Consider the following 9,524-nt stretch of genomic DNA (forward strand, 5'->3'; position numbering starts at 1 on the left):
GAGCTCTGATCTCTGTCATCTCTCTCGGGTATAGGCGTGGTGTCTGAAAGCCAGGTGTCCTCTCTCTTGCGGGCTCTGAGTGTCTTTGCTCTTTGGAGAGTAATTCCCTGCTGTGTAGGGACTGGGAGTGGGATGGATCTCTCAAAAAATGTAGTGATCTGTGTCTGTCGTCCCCCTCTGGAGCTGTCTGAGCCTGTAACGATGTCTCTCTGATGTTGTATGTCTAGAATGAATCTCCGCAGAATGCACTAGTTTGCTGTCTCAAAGATTTGGCATAGGGAATGTGGCTTTCTGAATAAAATGGGATATCTCTCTCTGATGGCTGTATATGCTCTACATCTGCATACATAATGCTCCTCACTCTCCACCTCCTCTCTGCACAATTTGCATACCCTCTCCTCTCGAGGGGGCCATCATCAGTGATACTCATGAAGTGATCTCTGTAGTAAAGCATCTTCGGTGGAAGAGGCTGTGTAGGCGATATCCATCTCTCTCGTGTATAGAGCTGCCATAGGTCCTATCTCAATACTCTGTTCCTCTCACTATGAGAGATGGATATGTGGTGCATCCCTGTCATACTAGAATGGTAGTAGATGATCCATGTCTAGGCCATGCTGTGAGAACCAATGTGTGACCTATGCATATACCATGATCCTCTGTCTCCTGCCTCAGCCAGCTGTCTAGATGCCTCAAAAGCTCTGTATGACAATCTGTCCTATGGCATCTCTCTGAATCTGTCTACTAGCAAGCATACAGTATGGAATATGGCCTCTACCATCATAGGAGGCACATCAAACTCTGCTTGGATAAGGCCTGGCGCCCATACTGCTACTCCATACATCAGTGTGCCAGTGTGACTAATGTGTCAAATAGCCACCCCTTCGTCCGGGGCTCCTGAAAATGCACCTGGTGGCACTGTCTCTCTAGCATAGCCAATTCTGCATATCCTCGTGTCAATCTAGCTATGGCTGCTAAACTCATGGTGAAGCGCGTAGCTGCTACTACAGAGAAGGTAACCCCTAGGTACACGTATGATGTCACCACCTCCACTTGGCATCCTATGAGAGTGAATGTCAGCTGACTCCTACCCTGTCTTGATGTATGAAAGACCATAACCTTGGTTTTCCCAAGGTTCACAGTAAGACCCCTCTGTGTGCAGAAATCATCGAGTGCATGTAGATGCTACTGTAGACCTCGTGGAGACTCAGACACTAATACAATATCATCAGCATAAAGCATAATATGTACTGAGTTACCTGCTAGATCAACTCCATCTCCACCTCCCTGTGTAATGAAGTCAGCCACGTTATCAATGTATAACCCAAATAGCGTGGGGGAAAGTGGGCATCCTTGCTTCACACCAATGGTGCTAGCAATAGTCTCAGACATACCTCTCCTGGGCATCTGACTCGCCCAAAAAACCTCCTCATATAATGCATAGATGCCCCATGTCATATTTGTTGGTATGCCAAGAGACTGCAGGCGGGCACTGAAAGAGCCTCTCTCATAGTACTGTGTCAAATGCCTTGTGGAAATCCACAAAGTAGCAATAGAGCTTTCTCTTCCTCATTGTGGCCTGATCAATCATACATCTCAAAGTGAATACATGGTCAGTGGTAGAGAAAGCTCTCCTGAAGCCTACCTGCCCTAATGAGCGTAAACCTACTCGCTCAGCATATAAGCTAAGCTCTTGCTCCAACATTGCACCACATGTGGCCAACCATAACCGTCCTGTAGTTGCTCAGATCGAGCATATCCCCTGTTTTGTGGATCGGCACAACGGTGTGCATCATCCACTCCACAGGCAACAAACCCTCTACTAGTGCCCTGTTAAACAGTTGTGTAAGAAATGGAGCCAAAGAATCTACTGCATATATGAGATGCTCACCCTGTACGCCCATATGGTCGGCGGCCCGTCCATGCTGTAGTCGACGGATAGCTTCCTTTACCATCGAGTGGATAAAGAAGCTAGCTGTGGTAGGTCAAGGCTCTTGTGGCTGAGGTATAGGTGGCTACTGTCAGGCATGGTATAGGCCCTCTCTGCATATGTGTGCCATGTCTATGGGTTTGCAATGGTTGTCAATGTCCGGGGCTCTCTAAAGTGCCACCATGAGATAGGGCTATCTCTACTCATGAAGAAATGGAAGATCTCTAGCTCTTGTATCTCTACGAAGGCCTGCCTTTTGTGGTGAGTAAGTCTCCTCATCTCTCTCCTCGACTCCTGCTCTGTGACGGCTCCCAAGGCTCTCTGTATGCGGAGCCGTGAGTATAGGGCTCCGCACTCATCATCATACCATCTGTTCTGGGGCATAGTCCTAGTTCTCGTAGGCTCTCCTGAGTGGACACAATGTGGGAAGCCCTGTAATGCAACCGTGTGTAGGAGTGATGCCAGCTGGGCTATAATGGTATCCATGGGTGCCAGGGGATGCATGAGTAGGAGCCCATCCTCTACTTTGCCAGTGTATATGTCTTCCATGTCATGTGTGAAGTAGATGGTAGTGTGTGGTGTCGGTATGTGGGGGGCTGGTGATACTGGTGATCTGGCTAGTGAAAATGCCAAGTATGTATGATCTACCCTAATAAGACGAGGTGGGATGGAGAATGAGGTGACAAGCTGTGATGCCTCCCCAAAGACCCCATAATGTAGTCTACCACCATGCCTCCGGTCCGTGTATGACCCCCATGTGGGAAGCATGTCAGCCCTCCTGATCCCGGCCACTGTAGCATCCCGTTAAAAATAACGAGACAATGCCTGGCTCCCAACTCTAGTAAGTGGTCCCCATAATGTCCTCTGTCTGGTCCAGTGTCCTTTGATGCCTGACTACTATCTCCTCTGGATCCACAGGGTGGAGGATCTCCATGTCATCATAGTCATACACCTCACACTGTCTGCTCTATGTGTGGGCATTGAAGTCACCCGTAAGAAATACTTCCCCTAGTGTAGAATAATGCATAATCTCCTCTAACAGACAAGTGTATGGTGAGGCTCCTGTCTCCTCCTCTTGTGGCATGTCCTCTAATAGACAAGTGTATGGTGGTGAGGTTCCTGTCTCCTCTTGTGGCATGTCCTCTATAATGACATAGGAGGATCCTGATGGAGGAAAGTAACATAAGGCTATGTATATAACCCAAAAAGTAACATAAGGCTATGTATATAACCATGTCTTCTTGTGAGAGCTGTAAGCTGATCCACATGTATGTGGCCTCTGGATCCTGTGCTACCACTCTCAGTCTCCCCTATAGATCCCGTCTGAATAGAACTGCTACTCCCCCCGACCGTCTCCACCACCTCATTGAGGTTGGAATCGGATGTCTTCTTGTTCTCCTTGATTAGTGCCTTCATTGCCGTCTCGAGGGCCTCGAGTTTCTCTTGGAGACTCGAGGCCATTCCTCGAGATTACTCTACAGCCCTTCCCACAGGCAAGGAGGAGAGAGAGAGAGAGAGAGTTATGTTGCTACCTTGGGGGCCTGAGCAAGGGTGGGTGGGGAAAGGGGGGCACAAGGCCTACTGGACAGGTAGGCGTGGGCTAGCATAGCGCCAGCAGGGCAGCGAGGCGGAAGGGCTAGTGGATGGCAGTAGTAGCGAACAGAGAGGCGGAGGAGAAAGAGAGAGAGAGAGAGAGAGAGAGAGAGAGAGAGAGGAAACGGGAGAGAGGGCGGCGAGCAGGGGCAAAGGCAGCGGCTACGCACAGAGACGTGAAGCAAACAGGGAACAGCGAAGCGAAGTGGGCGGCGAGCAGGGGCGAAGGCAGCGGCTACGCACAGAGGCACGAAGCGAATAGGGAACAACGAAGCGAAGCGGGCAGCGAACAGTGAAGCGAACAGTGAACAGAGAGAGAGAGAAGAAAGGAGGAGGAGAGAGAGAGAGTGAGTGAGTGAGAGAGAGAGAGAGAAAGAGGGGGGGGTGGGAGAGAGAGAAGAAGAAGAAGATATATTAACGTCTTGCAAAAGACCCAATGGGTTTATGAGATAAAAGGTGTATAATAAGAGAGAGAGAGAGAGAGAGAGAGAGAGAGAGAGAGAGAGAGAGAGAAAGAGAGAGAGAGAGAGAGGGGGGGGTGGGAGAGAGAAGAAGAAGAAGATATATTAACGTCTTGCAAAAGACTCAATGGGTTTATGAGATAAAAGGTGTCTTGCAAAAGACCCAATGGGTTTATGAGATAAAAGGTGTATAATGAGAGAGAGAGAGAGAGAGAGAGAGAGAGAGAGAGAGAGAGAGAGAGAGAGAGGCGTGGGAGAGAGAAGAAGAAGAAGATATATTAATGTCTTGCAAAAGACTCAATGGGTTTATGCGATAACAGGTGTATAATGTGTCCAGGGAATCTCATCATGGAAAAAATACATAAAAAAAGAACTAACACTAATCCCTAGGTAAATGTAGATATGCATGGACTAACATCATCATCCTCATCATGGAGGAACACCATCCTTATCATCATGGATACAAAGAGGGTGTCGAGGATATGGGGGTGTTAGTGTGGAGAGGGAACTATCCACATTGATGTGTGTTAGGGATCATAAAGGATGTCCACCATTGGTGAGGGGTCAGGAGGGCCCCTAGATCTGCTGGGTTGAGGAGAAGCTCGAATGAGGTAGCTGCTATAGATGCTTGGAGGATCTCATCAATCTCGGGCTGGTGAGCTGGCTCCTCCGAAGTGCGGTGACACAAGGCAAGAGTTTCATGTTTGCATAGACAATCGGTGAGAGGGAGAGATAGAGAGGGGGGGAAGAGAAGAGAGGAGATAGTGCAAGGAGGAGAGATAGAGAGAGAAGAAGAAGAGGAGGATTGTGCAAGGTGAGAGAGAGAGAGAGAGAGAGAGAGAGAGAGAGAGAAGAAGAAGTATGTATCTCTCTCTCTCTCTATGTATCTCTTAGAGAGAGAGAGAGAGATACATACTTCTTCTTCTTCTTCTCTCTCTCTCTCTCTCTCTCTCTCTCTCTCTCTCACCTTGCACAAGAGATACATACTTCTTCTTCTTCTTCTCTCTCTCTCTCTCTCTCTCTCTCTCTCTCTCTCTCTCTCTCTCTCTCTCTCTCTCTCTCTCTTTATGGGCGAGAGAGACAAAGGAGAGAGGAGAGAGAGAGAGAGGGCTGGGAGGAGGAGGGGAGAAGGAGAAAGAGAAAGAGAGGATTGAGGGCTGGGAGGAGGAGCGAAGAAGGAGAGAGAGGAGGAAAGAAGAGGGGGAAGAAGTATGGAGGTATAGGTAAAGAGAGTTGGCTTGGCCTAGTTTTTGGTGGTTTTTGTGATTATTAGGACTTTATGGGGTGTGTTTAGTGTTCATAATCCTAATGAATGGTTCTAGTGCAACTAATTAAGTGTTTTTTAATTGTTTTTAGATGATTTTACATGTTTCTATGCTACCAATTCAATAATGCATGAACAATTTATGAAAAAATACAAAACACATGACCAAAATTGATAATTTTACTCTAATTCAACCTAATGGAGCTCAGTTCTCATGTTTTCAGAGTGAATTCCACTCCTAGTCACAATTGCTAAGCTAATTCTTGGAGTTCAATGCTCATGTTTTTTTGGAGTGGATTCCACTCGTAGTCACAATTGCTAAGCTAATTCTTGGAGCTCGATGCTCATGTTTTCACAGTTGATTTCACTCTTATTCAACCTAATGGAGCTAGCCTCTCAGGCTCCAATTGCTACAAATCACCAAAAATCAAGGTTTTTCCCTACCAATAGATGAACATAGATTGCACTAATGCAAAATCAAGGTTTTTCCCTACCAATAGATGAACATAGATTGCACTAATGCAAAATAATTATCAAATGAAATCAAAATCAAGCAAACACATCCAATGCTCCAAAAATGTATGTTTTTTGGAGGAGTGTGACCTCCTAGTCAACACTGGGCAATATTGGGTGATTCGAATAGCTTGGAATGGATGGAAAAACTGAGCTTACTAGTCCCTGCCAATAGTAGTGACACCAAATAAGTTTAAGTCAAAAGCTTACCTTAGCCTTGCCAAAGCATGTTTCACTGGTGTTGAAAATACAAGTGAATAGGGTGTGTGCGGGAACACGCCCTTGGTTAGAGGCTGTAAAAGAGAAGATGTAAATGTGAAAGAACTTGTGAAAAGGTGAGAAGAATCTACTGGGAGAGAATAAAGGGTAGCATGAGAAGATTTAGGAAGTGTGGAGATATTCTGGGAAGTGTGGAGATATTCTGGGAAAAGTGAAGAGGTGGAGAGAATCAGGGAAAAGAGGTGGAGTGAATCATAGAGAAATCAATGGGATTTGATGCTTGATGTAAACTCTATAAATTGAGGCATTGCCCTAATGAGAATTTACTGGTTTTTGAGTATCCATGCCTACATTAATCTATTTATTAATTACCCACTAATTACGTCTTAATTATTTACTAATCACTTTGTTAATGATGTTGATTCTAGTGTTTGATCCACCATAGCTCATCACAATGCTCAACTTTCAACATGGTATCAGAGCCATGCCTAGAATTCATCAAGTTTATGAGCCCATTATCTAATTAATTAAGATTAGTAGATAATTAAAAAATAATCAAAATTTTAGTTAGTTTTCAACTCACCTCTGTACCCCCAGCCAGTGGAGGAACTCATTCACCTTGCACACATAAAATTAGGTCAAACCCTTCTATCACATGGTAGCCAACCCATAGCTCTTCAAGCCTATCCAAACAAAAGTGCAAACCGTCAAGCAACGAGGGAGAAATCCTGAAATTACCAGGCACCGTTTTTCTGAAGGGGATTGGAGATTTCTTCTTGCTCAGTTCAAATGCCTCTAATTCCTCTTAGCCCAAGGTGTTTTCAAGCATGCTCTATAAGGTGGTGAAGATAGAATTCAGTTTCATCAAGTCTACAGTGAGATCCAAGCTCTTCATCAAATCTACAGGTGACTTTGGTAAAACAGAGATTAAGCTTTCAATATTTAGTCAAATCTTGTGTTTCTTGGCTTAATCCTCTACTAGACTCATTGCTATTGATGCCTTTGAAAGCATTTGAGCTCATTTGAAGTCTAAGGCACCAGATCTGGACTCCCCGCATACTCTGTTTTTTTGCACACAAACCAGAGGATTAATTTGCTAATCAATGATTAATCAGTGCTAATCACTGTATTTTGGTACAATCAGTGCTAATCACTGTATCTGATACAGATCCCTATAACTTCATATTGTAAATCGGAGTTGGTTTGATACTCCAACCATCCCGTACAAATTGGTTACCCTTGATTTAATATAATTTCTAGAAAAATTATGCTGATAAATTTGTGATAATCATCATTTTGCATTTAACCCTTGGTTAATGCCTATAAATCTCACTCAAATTCAAGATTATTCACAGCCAGAGTTGCATTTGCAATGTGCATGAGAATGAATGCCATATGCATTATGTATTGGGCACATTACATCAGTGTAAATATGGGATCATACATTGCCCTTGTCCAGAATAAGGCAAGAGGTAAGACCTCCCGCATAAATTTGGGTTTGCATTGCATAATGACACAAGATAAACATCAAAAACCCAAAGGAACTGTCACCAAATCATTTGAACATGTTGCTCACATGGAGCAAAAAGACCTGACGGACAAGCTCATGGCCCCAGCCCCCATGAAAGAAGAAGAATATCTCTTTCCAAGAGGAAGATCCACACCAAGAAAATCTAAAGGAAGACATGGACACGAGAAGAGAAGCTGCCCCAAGAAGACTAAAAGAAGAGACGGACGCGTGGAGAGAAGCTGCCCACAGGACAAGAAGACTGAAGACAAGCGAAGATGTGAGGCTCCAAAGAGTGAGGAGCCATGTCTGAGAGAGAGAGAGAGAGAGAGAGAGAGAGAGAGACCCCACAACCCAATGTAACCTGCCCCAACAAAGTAAAACCATCTCTGAGCCATCGATGATGTAGGCCACGTGGTAGATAGATGTATGTGTGAGCACTTTAGTCAAGGTCACCGGGCACTTATAGTAGCCTTGGACACATAGAGAGAGAGAGTGTCAAGGACTATGGAGTTTAGGGACTTGAGGCACTGGTCGCGGACTGTCAAGTAAGAGAGAAACTTGATATAGGGTCCAGGTGTGCTAAGTTAACTTGAGGGGAGGTGTAGGCACTAGTCGCGGACTATCAAGTAAGGGGAGGCAAACTTGGTATAGGGTCTAGGTGTACTAGGAGTATTCACTTGAGGGGAGGTGTTGAAAATACAAGTGAATAGGGTGTGTGCGGGAACAAGCCCTTGGTTAGAGGCTGTAAAAGAGAAGATGTAAATGTGAAAGAACCTATGAAAAGGTGAGAAGAATCTACTGGGAGAGAATAAAGGGTAGCATGAGAAGATTTAGGAAGTGTGGAGATATTCTGGGAAAAGTGAAGAGGTGGAGAGAATCACGGAAAAGAGGTGGAGTGAATTATGGAGAAATCAGTGGGATTTGATGCTTGATGTAAACTCTATAAATTGAGGCATTGCCCTAATGAGAATTTGCTGGTTTTTGAGTATCCATGCCTACATTAATCTATTTGTTAATTACCCACTAATTATATCTTAATTATTTACTAATCACTTTGTTAATGATGTTGATTCTAGTGTTTGATCCACCATAGCTCATCACAATGCTCAAATTTCAACAATTGGGTCTTGCCTTCGAACCACAAATTCAACTTTCCATGTGGGTGCGCAAGCTCGTATGGCGTACTCTCTCCATTGTCACACTGGAATGCTCCTTGCCAAATAGGTGAAGGGAGATCTCTCAATGCATAGATGGATGCAAGAAGAGATGATCCTTTGTGATGGTTCTCTCTCACAAAAACAATGGGAAGAAGAAGCTAGAGGGAAGTAATAAGAGTTGATCCTTTGCGATGGTTCTCTCTCACAAAAAGTATGGGAAGAAGAAGCTAGAGGGAAGCAATAAGAGTTGATCCTTTGCGATGGTTCTCTCTCACAAAAAGTATGGGAAGAAGAAGCCAGAGGAAAGCCTACAATCAAACCTATTCAAGCATGCATCCATCTAGCAAGCATGAATTCAAAAGCAAACAAGCAAACAAGAAGAGGGAAGAAAGACAACTCACAAGAGAACTATCACAAGGGATGATTGTCCATTGCTTATTGGTAAATAATGACATATACAAACTACTAGTGTTCATACTAGGCTGACCAAACTAAAAAATGGTCCAACCTCTATTAATAGTTTTAAGCAACTATGTATAGTAAGTCCATCGACTTTCCCTATTTGACATTAAGCTCATGGTAAGGTTGCTTTATATGTTCCAACATAGTCTTACAAAAGTTAAGTGCTTATTCATGGTGGTAAGATGGCAAAGCACCTTATGGTAAGGTTGGGCAAGTGAAACCATGTAAACTAATGGAGTGGTTAACACACCACGAGTTGCTCGTTTTACAACTCACTCGCTCTTGTTTCCACAATTTGCTTCCACCATAACTCATATCATTTCACAACTACTCATATAACAACTCGCACCTCGCTTGTTTGCATCACATCTGATTAATTGAGTTTACAAGAAAGAGACAAGTAAATCTGTAGAGGTCG

The sequence above is a fragment of the Cibotium barometz genome, chromosome 30 (assembly GCF_041138505.1).
Source record: "Cibotium barometz isolate CiBa-2024 chromosome 30, ASM4113850v1, whole genome shotgun sequence".
In the NCBI taxonomy this organism is placed as follows: Eukaryota; Viridiplantae; Streptophyta; class Polypodiopsida; order Cyatheales; family Cibotiaceae; genus Cibotium; species Cibotium barometz.